The 18013-nt window shown below is 49.2% G+C and overlaps 1 protein-coding gene across 1 annotated transcript in view; it reads left to right on the top strand.

Moving 5' to 3' along the window:
• Nucleotides 1–18013, top strand: part of GlcT (ceramide glucosyltransferase) — an 80870-nt gene that overhangs the window by 5319 nt on the left and 57538 nt on the right. The gene's annotated exons all lie outside the window — the stretch shown is intronic.

Below are 18013 nucleotides of genomic sequence, written 5' to 3'. Positions count from 1 at the left end.
AACAGCGCGTTGAAAACTGTCATCATCAATGGCACGCCGCCCCGGAAACAATGGCTCGTACCCCTGGAAGCAATGGCTCATACCTCCGGAGAAGCAAGCGAAAAATCCAATGGCTCATAGCCCCGTATAAGGTTCATGGCTACTCACTTTTGCGTGTGTTAGTTGCGATGACACTACCCCTGAGGTCGTTGTCGGTGATTTCCGTGTGGATGCATCGGGACCGAAGAGGGAGTGGTTTACGCACTTCTGTTGCAGATAGTACCACTTGCGATGCCACACCGCCCAGCGGCGTACGTGCATCGGTTTGACATTATCAAAGAATGTGTTTGCATATATATCCAGGCACATCCAAGTGTACATGATATTGAGAAGTTCATGGCCACGCACTTTGCATGGTCTAGACGCGATGACACTATACGCCTGCGGTCGTCGTTGGAAACTTCAATGTGGACATTCCAGAATCCGACCAGAAATGGTTCGCTGTAAAAGTTTGGTTTCGAGTGCCACACTAATCCAAGTCACTCAACTAGTCAACAGCGGTCGTGTGCAGATTAAACTTTGGCCAAGTTTCCGTGTAAGGTTGTAACCGAGCCAGTCGGTATACATCACAGTAATCGCAAAGCTACATCGTCACCGCCATTACCAAATGATGAAAATGCATTCGTCCTTGTCTAACCCTGCGTGAGGGCCTACACGTTCGCCGGAGTGGATTGGCTCCTCAATTTTTTTCTAAAGCGTACTGTTCACTAATTAGCCTACCTTGTAGTACAAGTTCCACTATGATGCCCGTCCTGTATGGATCTTGAGCCCGCAGTATGTAACGAATAAATAAATTGCGCACATATCCTCGCGCAGTGTTGGATACAAAAAACGCGCGGCGAACTTCGCGTCGCCCGAGGCCGCACCCGCGACATCACCGAATCGGCCTGTATGTGTAGTCACCTATATGCTGTATGCCGAATACACACGTAGTGGAGAAAGGCTCCGTTCTAGCTACGCCGAATTGCGCAACGAAACAGCTAGCGAACGCCACCCAAAATGTCCTCGCTGAAACAAACGTATGCGCCTTTCGAGATCGTGATTCATCTGATAAAAGCGAATGTAGATTTCTAGAAGCGTTCGGCCTTTCTCCTACATTGACGTTCATAGTCGACAGTTTTCTGCACGAATTTTTATTCCGCGAGGCAGCAGCGTTCACGGGTCACCAAAGTCCAGGAGGAGAAGGAGGCTTCGAGTTTGACGCATCGAGGATATATATACATATGTATATGTGTGTGTGCGCATGTGTGTTTGGCGGCGCAACGCCCCGTGCGTGGCGTTGTTGATTGTTGTGCGTAGAAGGCTTGTTCTCCCTTGGCAAGTGCTCAGGAAGTCGTGTTATCTCTAGCGGACGACGGCTTTACGATGCTGGATGTACGCATTTCAGATACGAGCCGTGTATGTTTACAGGGTGCTTCACGTAACGTGAACCTAGGATTAAAAAAAAAAAAACAGTGGTTAACCGCGAGTGAATGAAAACAACGACATATGGTTCGCCGCCATGTGGCGCTCCTTAGAGTAGCTCTTTTATATATTGCGTTTCATTAGTTATTTAACTAAGATCAATTATGCAAATTTCTTGATATTCACTTTAGGGCCAAGTCCGTTTCGTTACCTTGTAGGGCGCATGCCAAAACGACCGATCCAATTTCTTTTGTGGCGACTTATACGTGCTGCGCGGTGATTTTTTTTCGGCGTTTAAAGAAGGCCCACGAAATGTGGAATAAAACCACGTGACGGCGCTCGTGCGCTGTCTTATTGCATAATTGATCTTAGTTAATTAAACGCAATATAAAAAATATCCTAAGGAGGTCCACCTGTAGGCAAACCGCTTGTCGTTGGTTTCATTCAGTTGCAGTTAACCACTTTGTTTTTTTTTTAATCCTTGGTTCATGTTACGCGAAACAACCTGTATATATAGGCCTTTCATTTGTAGCTTGTCCCAGCTAACTTTAGCTAATGCGTTCAACGCAAAAAAAAAATAAAAATAAAAAGAAACACTGTGCGAGGCACGATTTTAAAAACCATGTAGTTCGCTAGTCAAACCTCTGACGAACGAACACCATATGTCTTATAACTGTGCTGTAACCTTACCTTTCTTTCTTTCACCCTCTTTTTTTCTATACCTCGGCTAACGTTAGCTGGGACAGAGTATATAATCACGTTTCGTACGACACCGAAAGCGTCGTCTGCTACGTGAATACGAAACGCCGCCTCCTTCCTAATTAGTGTTGACGTGTGCATCGACGGGAGAGTATCGTTCGCAAAGCCCCACCAAGGAGGCATATCGCGTCCCATTCATTGCGGTTGGTCCTGTTGCATCCGTTTTGCATTATATATATATATATATATATATATATATATATATATATATATATATATATATATATATATATATATATATATATATATATATATATATATATGTGTGTGGCTAAACTTGAGGCATCGTGTGCAACGGTACACACACATGGAGCGAATGTCAAACACGGAGATAACAAAACCTCTCAACTTCGCAGTGAAACGGGGAGCGCCTTAACGCGTTGTCGTCTTTCCGATTCGTTGTTCGCCTCCTTCGTTGTTTGTGTCTCCGGCTGCAGAAATCGCAACCCTCCTACTGCCGCGAAGTTTTTTGTTTTTGTTTTGGTTGTCAGTTTCCCTTTTAAGTATGCTTTACTTTCTGGGGTCACAAAATGTGCTCGCGCAATGCTGCCGTCGCGCCTCGCCTCGCTTCGGTTTCTTTTCTCTCTCTCTCTCTCTCTCTCTCTCTCTCTCTGTCGCTGACAATGCACAAATGAACTGCAGCCAAGGCGGGGAAAAAAAAACATTGCCCGCCGTGCCACTGAGACGCCTGAGACGTGGCCTGGCGACGAGGCGTTGCCGGAGCCAACACAATGCGAAAGCGGTCAACGCCGCAAGGCGTTGAACGCCTTGCTCTAGTCGCACGCGTAGTGTGGTGTACATTCACTTCTCTGCGCTCTTCGGCGCAAAACTTGATCGTCCAGTTCGAGCTCTCGTTTAGGATTTTTTTTTTCGTTTTGTTGTTCCTGTGCATTTCTTCGATGATTGCGAAGAGGAGCACAGGTATATAATGCAGCAAGATTTGAAAAAAAAAAAAGGGGGGGGGGGAGGCTCTCTTGCCAGCGTTTCCAATGGTTCTGATACAAGTTGCCAAGACATGCGAGACGAAATTTCGCGCCGAGAACTTTAAGCTCTGACGCTCTTGTGTACGAGCGTGAGTTGGAATTTGGCGCATACCTTATTTGCGTGTCTTTTTCTTTCTTTCTTCTTTAGATCCACTGTTTTCACCCTTCGTCACTCGAGTTTTACCCCTGGCCGTAGGTCAAATCCCTTCACTTGGCAATATACAGCAGCTACGAGGACCACCACATACCATTAGCTTAGTTTTTTTTATTTGGTACGATTATCCTTTGGTGAAAAACCTCCGATTTGTATTATCCGTGCGTTCGCGTTATCCGTACTCGCGATTGCCGCATTATGCGCCCCCTCGTCACCGGGGTAGACCACTCTGCAAAGGACGATAGAAAGGAAACTATCGAATCCGAGGAAAAGCGTTGCTAAAGAAGTATATCCCCCTCCCCCTTTTTATCTTCGACGAATGAAGGCCCAGTTAAACCCTTTGAACGTTACAAAAACAAATACCAGCAAGTGTCAAGGCGCCCCGAAAATTTCCAGATGGCGCACGTTCGAGGGTTTCCAATACCGCGCTCCAACGCTGTTCGCAGCGATTCAGATCCCGCTCGAGATTGGAGCTAACAGAGAAAGCCCTCCCCAGCCAGGTGCACGCGACTTCAAGGGGATCCGAACCTCGGCTTGTCGAGTCTGAACCCGAGCTTGTCGCCACGAATCGCAGTAGCCACGTGATCGAGCTTCTGTCGGATCTCGGTCGCGCTTCCAGGCCGCAGGTGCTGTAGCGCGTCTGAATCCGCGCCGCTCCCAGTCTGCACCGCTCCGAATGATTTTTTAAAATTTATTTATTTACACAATACTGCAGGCAGCATAGATCTCGCGGCCGAGTGTGTTTCGCGATTTCGACCGGCCGAGTGTAAACCTGGCCCGCGAGGAGCGACGTCCCATAGACCTCTCGAAGAAAGCGACCGGTCGTGTGTCCCATGTGGTATACTTGTTTCCGCTAACCAGTTCCGGTGCCCGAGCAGAGGATGCGTCGTGAAGTTATATGTACGACACCGATCCTGTCATTTGAGTGGTCGCAGCGTGCGACCAGTCGAAACGCGCACAGCGCTCCCAATACCGCTCATCCTCGACTACGCTTCCCTTGGCGCACGTTCTGTAACTCTAATAGGCCGAACAATAATGAATTTAGCACCAAAAGCAAGGTCTCAGAAAGAAAGGGCAGTAGGAGGAGGGGACATAATCATAGAACGAGCGCTTAGTTTCAAGCTTAATTATTGTTCGACGTGGACCAACTAGCTCGGCAGCAAGTGTTATTTTAGGGTCTACTTCGTAACGGACCGCCCGGCATCTGCTCTGTGCCATTGCATAACACGCCCAACTCCGCTCAGACGATAAAGTATGTGTCGCAAGTAGCGGGTGCGCAAGTGGCATTTTTTTTTTTTTTTTTTAGCTCGTGTTGAATACAAATCGAGTGCTGTCGAGTCGCCGTTCGTTCGGCACTTTCGGGACTGCGTGACTTGCTCGAATCGTCCTAAAGGTCTAAAGAACGGCGGCAAAAAAGAGAACAAATTCGAGTCTATTTAATGGCTCGAATCGTATTATCCGAATACTTTCGTGTTCGAATCAAACGGGATTCTGGTCCATAGCATTGCACGATTTCTTGCCGGGACCTCTCCAGTGCGTTCGAATTAAGCGAGACGTCGAATTAACGAAGGTTGACAATGCCAGAGTGTAGTCGAATCGAGTGCCAAATACTTCTTAAATAGTTTTCTAGTAACGAGCAGCCGTTTATCGCAGTTCACTATAAAAGGATGTTCGTTCACGATTACCCACAACGATAAGTAAGTTTTCTGCCGTTGTGTCATTGCACGTCATGAAGCGTTGTTCCTTAAAAGCACAACTGCAACACTGAAAACAAAATTAGCAGTTCGGGACTGCATGTCCGATGAGAAGGAATGCTCGTGGTTTTAAGCCTGGCTCCCTGAGCAATGTAGCGAGCGTTTTCTGCACACCGCGGCGGCGTCGAGGTGAAATTTATCGCGTTATTGCTGCTGCAGTATTGTGTTTGACCGCGCGTAGTTGAAAATTGGAAATTTTCGAAAAATATTTGTATTTGCTTAAGAGAGACTATTCAATTAGAAGTCCCAGTCGAATGGGGCAGAATTAATGCACAATTCGTTACTCGAAAGTTTTCAGTGTTTTCGCGCACCCCTGCTGTCTGTTGGTGAGTAGTTGCATCGGGACTGATTCCCCGTCTGCCCTGATCTCAGCCAATCAGATTAAAGCCACATCAGGCAAGACGCACGCACTATAGTCAGATCAACGTGTTTGCATTCGTTAGCGAAACACGTGTCAGGAATTTCGCGTTGAGCTTCTACAATCCTGTTGTGCCCCACACGGGAAACACTAGCACATGTTGTCGCCTTTTTACATCCGAACAAATCCGCCGAGGTAACTAATCTGCCCACGAACATTTGACGAGCACAGTTGATCGAACACGCCATGCTTGCCAACCTTTATCCATAAAGCACTGCAGAATTTCCTGTGTTACGAATTCTGATTGAATCTTATAATGTCACTTGTACAATAGTCAGGATAGGAAGTTTGTGTACATCACCTCCACCCCTTATGCCGGTATCTTTAAATCCTTACATTTGAAGTTGCCTTTTGTATTGCCCTTCTTAGTTTGCGGTGTCCCGTAAATGAATCTCTATGAATAATATACGTATTGTTTTGTTTTATCGCACGCTCAGAAGTTGCTGTAGCTTCTTCGTCCATCTCCAAGTTTTGGCGCCATAGTAGCGGTAGTTGTCCTTTGTTTTTTCAGACTCTGATAGTCTGTTAATCAGACTCTGGTAGTCTGTTAATCACAGGACAAAAATCGTAGTTATATACACAGTGCATTTTATAGTCGCGTATACGAACCTGAAAAGCTAACGGCTTGGTCAGATGGCACGAGTGCAAGCGTACAAACAGCATCTCCGCGTACGCATAGACAAGGTGTCATAAGTCGAGCTTGTTCAGACGATAACGTCGTGTACGTTTTCCTAAACACGCAGATACGGGCCTGACGTCGACTGGCGCTTCATTACCTTCGCTTGTCCTTATCATCTTGGATTGCTGCGACATCGGGTGGCATTTCGAGCGCGCTAGACATTCATTTCTCGTCGTCGTCCATAATGCGTGATCACGTACGCGGCTGGCACGAAATGTCGATCTTTGCGAAAGTCGGCGGTGTCAGTATACGTTTGAAGGATCGACACGCATCTAGTGCCACGCCTGAATTTAGCCATGTGTGACGCCCGAGTATTTTCGCTTATTTGTGATGCAACATGTTGGAAATGGCGAAAGCCAGTCAGCCCAAAGGGCACCTCAGACAGGGAAAGACCCTTGTGCGCGTCCCTTGGGAACGTTGAAAGATGAGAGCAGCATTCCGGGCAAGTTGGTAATCCATTGCTTAAATGATATTGCGCGACATAAAAACGACACGGACGTGAAAGAAGACGACACACCAAGCGCTTGGTGTGTCGTCTTCTTTCACGTCCGTGTCGTTTTTATGTCGCGCAATATCATTTAAGCAAGTTGAAAGATGGAATAAGGCGACAGGACCGAGCCCACAGTAACAACCAAGCTTGCTTGTCAGATTTTCGTGAACGTAAGTGCATTCGGAGGGTGGGGGAAGTGGAGGAGAGAGGGTGGTGGTGGGAAGGGCAGATAAAGCCAGCACTTTTTTTTTTTTCCACAGGTGAAATAAAAGCGTGTACGCACGTGTCCATGCAAAACGCATAATCTCGAGCGATGCCGATACTGATTATCTAGTAAGTTACAGTAGAGGGCGTGCTCACGCGCTTATCTTCTACTACCCCGCGGATAAGGAAGGCCCTCACGAATTTCGCGTGCGCCTCTTTAGTCGCCGCGCTTGACCACAACTTGGCATTCGTCAAACCACTCTGAGCAATAAACATGTTTGTTAGTGTGCGCTCTTTCTTGTCGCCGTCTTGCTTGCTTTAACGTCTCGCCCACTACGGGGGCGTTTTTCCTTGTCTGAAGTGATGTTTTCGCCAACCAGCCCGGCAAGCCGCCCTATTACGAGGGGTGTATTCTCACGGGGCCTCGGGGGGGGGGGGGGGGAGTGTAGGAGGGGGAGAGGTTAGTAAGGTGCCCCTCAGCAGTCGGCAGTTGCTGCCACATGCGCTTCCGGGTGAAGGCGTACGTGCCCGTATACACGTATACATGTAGTACACACTTACACGCAAACATACATGGCCAACAATCGTTGCTGTTGTGGCGATAAAGAAAAAAAATCACCGCCGAAGCATTCCGTACAGATAATTAACCAGCGAAGCTGAAACGTGCGGCCCCGGTGTTTATCGCTGGGTTTATCCCGATGGTTCATTAGACGGCTTCGTGTATATATATATATATATATATATATATAATATTAGAGACAGAGAGAGAGGCTGCCGGATCCTCGGTACGCAGTTGCTGCTTGCGCTCGGCTGCAGCATCGGTACGGCGTATACGAGCTCGTTCCCGCTTGTGCTCGCGGTGTTACTCATCGAAGGATGCCTGCTCCTCGGGAGTACGTGTGGCCTACGCATTTCGGAGCCGGAGAGAAGCTGATACGCGCGCGTTCGGCTACGACGGAGAGCAACGACGTCACTACTACTGGTGCAGCTAATCCAACGCCACCTAGATAGCACAAGGCCTTTTCACTCCGATCGATGACGTCACGTTATCTGGCCCGACTGCCATGGAATGTAATGCGGTATGCACGCGGGTCGGCAACGGCGATTTTGACGTCACCGCTCTCCAGCCTCGTCAACGGAAATTTCGAGCCAGGTAGCGTGACGTCATGAATCGGAGTAAACAGGCCTTGTGCTATCTAGTTCGTGTTGGCTAATCGCGCGCCTCTGTTTATTTTTCTTTCGCGCATGCGCATGGGGTTGCGCCGGTGGAGTTTTCGGCGTACAGGCGACCGACAGACGGAGGGACGAGACGGCTACACTCTAAAATAATTTACACCCTTAAAGTGAAAAATGGTGTAAATGATTCTAACTCACACCCTTAGGGTCTGAGTTATATAAACCAAACCCGAAGGGTGTGATTTGCACATATTTGCACCCTTTCCCACGTTGAAGGGTGTAAATTATTTTGCAGTGAAGCCGTATACAGCTTCGCTGTGAAAGAATGCTCCCGTGTGCCGTTTGCGCGAGCCACAGCGTGCGCGCGTGAGCGCTCTTGCACGCCTGTTGCGAGCGCTGCGCGTACACCGGTGTGTTTGCGTGTATATTACCGAACGCGCGCGCGATGTTTCCTCGCTCGTCTAAACGGCGCCCGCGCACGTTTGTGAATGGCGCGGGTTCTTGCCTGTGTTCCTTGCACGGCCCGCCTCTTTGTATGCGTTGCAGGCGAGAGTGCAGGAAAATAGTTGGTGCCTTCGCTATACGAACAGCGCTCACGAAGAGGCGACACAAAAGGAATAATTATGGCTCACACACGCAGCGCTGACTCGCAACTAAGGTATTTCTTGGGGGTCTGCAAGTGTACGTGCGTGCATGTGTGTGTGTGTGTAAAGTGTGTGTGTAAAGTGTGCGGGTAAATCTTTCAAGGAAGAAGAACGAAGACAACAAATCAGAATAGACATAGTGCAGAGCAATCTATAGCCATGTCTGTTAGCGGGGGCATTATAGACAATAAAAGAGAAAAAAAAGAGGGGGCGGTTTGGGGGAGGGGCAGAGGGCACAAAGACAAAAGATTATTACGAAGGCTTGCCACTGCCAAGGCGTCGAACTACACCGCACGGGGCCGTGCAGGCTCGTAAAATTTTTGTGTACGCGGCTTTCTCCTTTATTGTTACTTTAATCGATCATAGCGTACTTTGGGAGGTCCCGACTGACGCTTGCTGCGTCTCAATACGGCGATGAGCATTCCTTAAGGCATTTAGCACGAGGCAACCCCCCTTCCCCCATTCGTCAGCCTCTAACCAGAAGTCGACGCAGCGTTGACGCCTGCTGTTGACGGGTCAACAAAAAGAACCCCTCTTTCTGAACCTCACAACTTGATACTAATCATGAAGAGACCCAAAGTCGAATGCTACCGTGGGAACGGCTTCTACCTCCGATTCCCAGATTGCTACGCGCTTGCCAAATATTAGGGGCCAAAGCTGCTGACGCGACCCGACGTGAATGAACTCGAGACGTTTTAATAGGCTCCTACATGGAGCGGGCTTCCGTATCTGGAGCCACTGTAAATAATGTACAAATAAACCCTTTTAACGCGACAGCGTTAAGGAGCTCGTGTCGCAGAAAAGCCGGTGTCGTCGGCGTCGTTTCCTTCGTTCTTACTACCCGGCGCATTCGTCGCATGGTGCTTGGTGGATTCCCGGTGCGAAGCGCCACCTCGTGCCGCGTCGCGCTGCTGCTGGCCTCCCGAGTGTAGCTCTCGCGCAGACAAAGGCACGCGGGAATAATTCATTGTCCGGTGGCGAAACCGAACCTTGGTTTCCCAGCGCGGGAAGAGCCCGCGATGCTCTCTAACCGTTACGCACACTTCTCATCGTGCCAACGCCAGGTGGCGCTTTCGGACGACTGGCGCTTGCGTCGCACCACGTGCACGAGAGCACGTGATCGTACATTAAATTGCCAGGCTACTATGGTAATTACCATAAGCCATAATTGTTTAAGTGAAAAATAGTTTCCTGAAGTTGTGCGTAAGCTCACTAGAACTTCACTTGAACTTAGAAGCTCGCAAGGTTTTTCCTAAGGGAAACATCGCGTGTATCATCATCATCATCATCATCATCATCATCATCATAATGTTTTATGCCCACTGCAGCGCGAAAGCCACTCCCTGCGATCTCCAATTACCCCTGTCCTGCGCCAACCGATTCCAACTAGCACTCGCGAATTTCCTGATTTCGTCGCTCCACCTAGTCTTCTGCCGTCCTCGACTGCGTTTCCCTTCTCTTGGTACCCATTCTGTAACCCTAATGACCCAACGGTTATCTAACCGGCGCATTACATGACCTGCCCAGCTCCATATTTTTTCTCTTGATGTCAACTAGAATATCGTCTATACCCGTTGGCTCTCTGATCCAAACCGCTCTCTTTCTGCCTCTTAACTCTATGCCTAGCAATCTTCGTTCCATCGCTCCTTGCGCGGTCCTTGTTCTCAAGCTTCTTTGTTAATCTCCAAGCCTCTGCCCCATATGTCAGCACTGGTAAAATGCACTGATTGTACACCTTCCTTTTCAATGGTAATGGTAAGCTTCCAGTGAGAAGCTGACAATGTCTACCGTATGCGATCCAACCCATTTTTATTCTACGAATTTCCTTCTCATGGTCAGGGTCAGAGTATGTATACCGTGAAACTAATCTAAAACTCGCCGGATATTGATTTCCTGATGGGGACACTAGCGTAAGGAGATGATTAGGATCTCACGAGAAATCCAATAAAAAAAGTAAACTTTCATCACTGTGCCTGGCACGTGCTCCGTATGACTTGTCGTGACGTAATCATCGTTTGCCACCCACTCTGCAACGACTCCCGCTGGAGTCGGCAGTACTGTAAAATAAGGCACGAAAAAAAAGAAAAGGTTACCGTACGGTCGATGGCCTTTCACGACTTCGTGATTCGGCCGTCGAGTCAGCCAGAGTACACATAGCGTCGCGACATCTCGAGATTTATTCCGATTCGAACGGATTCGTGAGTCCCCAAGGCAACACGGGGGGACCACGCGGTACGTATATACAGTGAGCTCCGCGTCGATTCTGAGCGCACGCGTGGTCGCTTTAAAAGTGTTCCCCAAAAAATACGCTACGTCGGCGCCTATGGCGTTTACACTACTCTGTCGGGAGTCGAAACCCGTGAACCTCGGTGTCGGAGGGTATCTCTGAGGCAACGCTGTGCGGGTTGCGTATCTCGCAGCAGGCGAGTGGTAGCGCTGCCGGGCTCCCGAAGTTCCACAACCCGACTCGCGGTGAATTCGTGCGAAACGTGAAATGGCGCACGCTGTGACGTGTATAACCCTCTGTTCGGGGAAGTGGGTGGGCTAGCGAGTCCGTTTCTAAAGATCACCGGGACACCTCTCTTACTCAACGTCACTGAGTGACATATCGCTGTGTGACAGTCGACGAGTGAAAGTCGAAAATGTCACTGGCGTGACATTTCCGACATTTTTAATGTTCGCATTTAATTTGAGGCCATGTAGACCTCGAAACTTAAGAAGCGCATAGCGGAATGCCTCAGAGTTCCCTAGATAATTCAATCTGATAGATTTCTTTACGCGAGCAATCTTCAATTTCGTTTCTAATGGTCCTGACGTGATGACGCAGAAGGTGGTCGCGTGGGAGTAGGGCGCCGTGACGGTTTCGTACTCGCTTCAGATCGCTCGGTCGTCTGGTAACGCAGGCTACATCGTGCCGGAACGAGAGCCGAAACGTCGCGATGTTCTGCTCCCACGTGACCTACCCCCTGCGTCATCGAGTCGCGACCACGGCCCTCAGGAACGGAACGGAAACTGATTAGGTAAAAAAAAAAAAGTTATTGTACTCGACTGTTTAGGACGTTCTGACGCTTGCCAGTATGTATAGGGTTTCGAGATCCAGAACTTCCGCATAACAACAACAAAGAAAAGTGAATAGGAAAAATCACGTGAGTACACTCGTTTCGATGGAGCTGTGTTGCACACAACGCGCCCCGCGTCTCGCCATTTGCTTGCATCCGTTCCGGATAAAAAGTCCATCCGCGCACGTTACATGTTCGGCCTCTGGCGAGTCATGTTTATGCGTCTCGAGAGAGGACGGTGTTGAGGGCGCAAGCAAGCTCGGGGAGAGCATCGGGACGAGACGGGGCGCTGACTGAGCGTCTCATCTATATATACTTCTGCGTTTGTATAAGTAGCCCACCGGCCGATGTTCGCTGCCCTCAGTAGCCGGCAAGGTCGTAGAGTTTCTCACTATAACACCTAGACGGAAACCTGGCGCCACCGTCTACGGGAGTTCGTTAAGGGGCGCTGTGCCGTCATGGGAATGACGGTATATGTATGTGTCTGCGAGGCTTGTGTTGGCTGGTGTTGTAAGAGGCTTGATCTAAAACGTGGATATGGCTGCACAAATAGCGCGTTCTTAATGTAAATCTTCATAAAAAGTTTCCATTCACGCAAATTGCATCTTTACTCACCTACAATGCATGACGAAGGGAAGAAAAGCAAGAACAGACGACAAGCTGTTTCAAAGCTAGCGCGAATCTTGTCGTCTGGCCTCCTACTTTAGCGGCCCGCTGTCGCTTTTTACGTATCATATAATTGTACGTGCAATAACAAGTTCTCATAGCTAAACAAAACATGTTTTTGTTTAATAATAAAGCTAAAGCAGCTTTTTACGTGCAGTTTTAGTATAAAATGAATCACTGTGACAGACGGAACGGTGCTCGCCTGGCTCTCCGAGAACGATGCCAGTCCGAAGGGACAATATACCGGCATACCCATGCATACCACAGCGGAGCTGCGCCTGATTTCCCTCTAGGTAATATAGTGAGAAACTCTTTGGGCAAGGTGGTGTTTGATCGTTAGCCGCGACTTCGTGTAAGTTTCCTTCCTCCCTTCCTTCCTTTCGGTTCTTCCTTTCTTTCTTCCTTTCTTTCTTTCTTTCACGATAGTTGCAATGTGGGCTTGTCTGTGTGGCATCGTGAGGTATTTCAGTAGCGCAAGCAAGGAACGTGGGCACAAAGAAGACCACAAATAGACCCACGGCGCCACTTCCAACAACAGTCCGTTTTCGTAAAGAAGCCGCAAAGCGCCCAAACCCGTCACATTCATATGATAACATACATGCAATAGAAGAAACTAAAATAATGCGGCCAGAAGTCATCTACGTTGATTATTAATATATTTATTTGTTTGTTTGTTTATTTGTTTATGGTACTCTCACGGTCAGGGTATCTTTAAAGAGGGGCCGGCAGGGGCATCTCTTGCAGTGCTGTGCAAGAGAATTGTCGACCTGTTCTTTGTTTAGATTGCTGTTATACTCTCTTAGCCTATCGTTAAGGCATCGCCCGGTCTGGCCGATGTAGAAAGCTCCTCAGGTTGTAGGTATCTCGTAGACGACACCTGTTACGCGCCTTAAAAGCTTATTCCGGTGATTCTTTTCGCAGGTCGTCGTCTTTGTACCTCGAGGTGAGGTCTTTTTACATAGACTGCTTAATGCCCCTGCCCTTAATCAAATATATACTCCAAACGATGGTTATCAAGAGTCGATATCTGCGTATGTGCCGAAATCTTTTAACTTCTTGTTTGACAGTGCTGTAGCTGGCTCGCTATAATACAGGCCGCACCAAAGGCAGCAATCTGTTCACTCTCGACTTATCAATCGGGTCAGCTTGCACTTTTGGCTCATTCGGAACAAATAGCCAGATTACGCACTTGAGTTACTTAGAGAGCCTGACGTTGGCTTCCCCGACAAGCCTCTCCGGTCTGATAAGTTGTTAGTTACAGTAATGCGTATGCATTAGCGCATAAGCACGCAAGTCAATCCGCGGTCCATTACCGGAACGTATGTTTTGTACAGGAACGCCGACTCCAGTTCCAGCCCTCGCTTCTTCATCATCATCATCATCATCAGCAGCAGCAGCAGCAGCAGCAGCAGCAGCAGCAGCAGCAGCAGCAGCAGCAGCAGCAGCAGCAGCAGCAGCAGCAGCAGCAGCAGCAGCATCCTATTTTATGTCCACTGCAGGACGAAGGCCCCTCCCTGCGATCTCCAATTACCCCTGTCCTGCGCCAACCGATTGCAACTAGCGCCCGCGAATTTCCTAAGTTCATCGCTCCACCTAGTCTTCTGCCGTCCTCTACTGCGCTTCCCTTCTCTTGGTACTCGTTCTGTCACCCTTATGGTCCAACGATTATCTAATCTGTGCATTATATGACCTGCCAGCGCCATTTTTTTCCTCTTAATGTCTATTAGAATATTGTCTATACCCGTTTGCTCTCTGATCCAAACCGCTCTCTATCTCTTAACCCTCGCTTAGACATCCGTTGTACTTTAGTTGCCACACTCTGCCACCAGGGGCATTCTACGTTGGCCCAACTTAGTGCTATTGTATAGACTGCCTTTAGAGTCTATACGGTAACTCTAACCCGATTTCTAACTCTAACCCTCCGCTCCATGTTGAGGTCATGTTGAGGAGCCGCGCAAATTTTCAGCGCGTGCGTGTGTGTTTTTGTTCTCTGGGGTGGGGTAATAAAACCTTTTTTTTTTTTTTGTCAGCCTTTCTTGACGCATGCAGTCGTTTACGGAGGTTGCTTTTTATACCTGGAACTAAGATTCCTGTACGCAGTCCGAAATGTCGTTGCAATTGACGTCAAAATCCACCTGTCGAAAGTTTGATTTTCAGCGCATGTGTCACATGCTCAGCGTCGCCGTTGATCCAAAGGCAGCGCAACTTGTTGATGCATGGTCGAACACCAACTCCCGTATTCTGGAACGTACGTCCATTCAGCCCTCTAGTGGATGCGTGGATTAGGCTCAACCCTTTGAGTCGGGCGGTGGCGGCGCGCGCCACCTAGCCTTGAATGGTACTATGTGCATGCATACCTATGTATTTACTCCTTTACTTTTGCGTTGATATTATCCACCAGTCAGATAGCCTCCGTTTAGTTATTTCTACCTGTTCAAGGTCTATTTTACCTCCAATGTCCTCAAAAACCAAAGCTTTGAATAGTTCCCCGTTACATTCAACTGCAGGGTGAAGTCGCTTACAAGAAAGTATCAAGTGTTCAGCGGTTTCCTCCTCCTCTCCATACGCCCCGCACAACAAGTCTATCCCCTGGTATCTGGCTCGGTACGTTTTAGTCCGCAGTACACCTGTCCTGGCCTCAAACAACAACGAGCTTCCCTTAGAGTTATCGTAATTTTTTTGCTTTGGCTTTTTCTTGCTTAAACGTCCTGTATGTCTCCAATCTGCATCTCTGTTTGCCAGATACCACTGTCTGTCTTCTTAACATTTTTCTTGACGGATGATTCCTTACCTGTCCCCCCGCTGCTGCCCAAGTATTTGCTTGACAGTTTTCTAGTTCGCTTCCTCCACCATGTATCAACATTCCTCGTGTATAAGTATCTGAAAACCTTCCTAGCCCACTGGAAAGTGGATGACAGCGTCGCCACTGGGCAGAAGGGGTCACTGCTCTTCATTGACGCTCCGCGGCAGTTCTCGAGAACCGTAGCAGCATTTTTTCAGTTGACGGTCGGGGCTGCGTTGTTGTGCCCGGCGGCCGTTCAGAGTGGGGTGGGGGGGGGGGGGGGGTATGCCACCCCGGCGACGTGCACTTGGTCACGCTTCATGCTGCTGTTCTTCACACCTGTCAGCAGCCCGAATTGGCACGACCGCACCGGCATCGGGAGTCAGCGGACGTTCCCCCCTCTTTGCCTGTTTGTGCCAAGTGAGGTGCGTGCGTTTCCGACCAACCAAGCCAACACCTTGACAAAGCTCCTTTCAGGGGAAAAAGGGCAACACCGACCTCCTGACGCCATCGTTTCCCCGACTCCGGGATTGGTCTCGTGACGTCATCTGTCTCGTGACGCCGGATTGGGGAGGCGACTGGGCAGTGACGACGCAGGGCATAACAGCAGATCCCGACGGCTGGAAAGACGAGGACGCTCGGAAACAGTGTGACATGCGGACATGCGAAGACGCTGTCATAGTGTGCTCCGATATTTGGAGCCGTGCTGCAAGACCCAACCATGTACTTTTTAAAAAAAATGTATTCCTCTTTGTTCGTTCCCTTAAACGTCGCTCGGAACTTTTTTCTCCCGACACCTGGCACGGCACCATCCACGGAAACTTCGTTGGCCGCACGGACCCCTGACTTCACTATGTTCAACTCGGTTGAGTGGACGATCGTTTCAGAATACAGGGATCAATCACGCAAATACGAAAGAGCGCAAGCTTCTGCAAACACAGAGCACCAACCGCACGGACCCCTGACTTCACTATGTTCAACTCGGTTGAGTGGACGATCGTTTCAGAATACAGGGATCAATCACGCAAATACGAAAGAGCGCAAGCTTCTGCAAACACAGAGCACCAACCTTTAGGCGTCTGACGCGTACTCCAGCCCAGCTAATCATGCGAATTTCAGCAGCAGACGAAGTTGTCATGTTCACTAGGTGGACACTTACAGACGCCCCCCCCCCCCGCTTCCTTGGAGCTCGAAATTGACCAGCGGACATTTTTATTTATTTTATTTATTTCTAGTAACACTAGTGGGACAAAGTTGACCATAAACGGCCAGAAACTAAGAAACCGCTAAGTGAGAAAAAAGTAAAAAAAATAATTTGCTGTAAAAAGATGCTGACGTCGCCTTCACCCGACGTTTTCTGCAAATCGCTGCGTCCGGTTTCTGAATGTGACGAGACATGTATGAGGTATTCAGCAAGCAGCTGCAACTAAAGCGGGCTCTTGTGTTCCCCGTTTGTTTAACTCGGCACGAATGGCTACGCGGTGTGCGCGCGCGCCAACGGGATCCGGTGCACCACGACGCGTCGTTTCGTTGCAACGTTGCAAGCGCCTTTTCGACGTACACGCGGCGTCACCGCGCTGTTATAGTTTAGCATTCAGGGGGTCGTATTCCACGGTCCGGCTGACCATCTTTCACAGTCCTGCGCCGCGCCTATTCGTGGAACGTAGCGCGGAGAGGTATATTGCCGCCGGGCCACTCACACTCTGCCGTTACACTTAAGTTTAGACTTTCGCGCTCGATCAGCCTCAGTCACTTTTGAAAAGGCCGGACGCCGAAGGGGGGAAACGCGTTGGACCAGTTGCCGACTGATGAAGTATGGTTTCAAATGCCCATTTTCGTTCAACCCGCGCTGCCGTGGTGGTGGCCTAGCGGCAGTGGCGTTTCTCTGCTAAGCTCGAGGTCCCGGGATCGAATCCCGGCGGGCTTTGGGGGCGCAAAAAAAAAATAAAAGAAATAAACACGCCCGTGTCCTACGCATTGGGTGATCGTTAAGGATCCCTGGGTAGTAAAATATATTAAACCGGCGCAACCGAGTCGCTGGAGGCGTTCTTTGTCGGACGCCGACCACAAACCACAGTAAACTTGTTACGGAGTGTGAAAAAAAAAGCGCTTTCTTTGCTCCACTGTAAGCTATAATCCATGCCTGTGACACAAGATGGCGGCGGTCCGCGGCTTCACTTTCGGAAAAGACGCAGCTGCTGTATCGTGAGAGCTTCGTCTGCTGTGGTCGCCGGTGGCGCGTATCTGTCGCGCTCCTCCGTATAAGTAGGGTGCCTCGATACATCGCCGCTCGTCGCCGGTTTCTTATAGGGTGGCGACACGGTCGCCATTGTGGTTCACCCATGGTGTGCGTATACCCGCCGTATGTAGCCGCGCCGTTAATTGCGAGTGATTGAAAGCGGCTGTGAATGTGGCCTCCGTGCCTGACTCTTGAGGGAGCGTCCACGCTATAGCTGAAAGTCGAGTTCCACTGGTTTGTTTCTACCTGAAATTAAATTCTGTAGGCTTATTGAAAAAGGAACTCTCGTCGTTCTGGCCAGAAAAATCTTGCCTCCGGTCGATTAATGATATCATGATCTCCCGCACTATATATATATTTTTTTGCCAAGGTGTTCAAGTTTCAGCCGAAAAAACCAGTGACACGAAAACGCACCGAGGAGTCTCTGGGTCGCCATTTTGGTGCACAGAGCGGCGCGGCACCGCGCGAAGTACAGAGTGCCTCGATGTCCTCCTCGCCCGCAGCGCGCTGCAGGGTGGGAAGGAAGTGCGCTTTGAGACACCATACAGTGAACTGGAATTCGC

This window comes from Dermacentor variabilis, chromosome 10 (assembly GCF_050947875.1).
Source record: "Dermacentor variabilis isolate Ectoservices chromosome 10, ASM5094787v1, whole genome shotgun sequence".
NCBI lineage: Eukaryota > Metazoa > Arthropoda > Arachnida > Ixodida > Ixodidae > Dermacentor > Dermacentor variabilis.
Note: the sequence above shows the minus strand (reverse complement) of the source record. Positions and strands in the feature narration are given on the sequence as shown.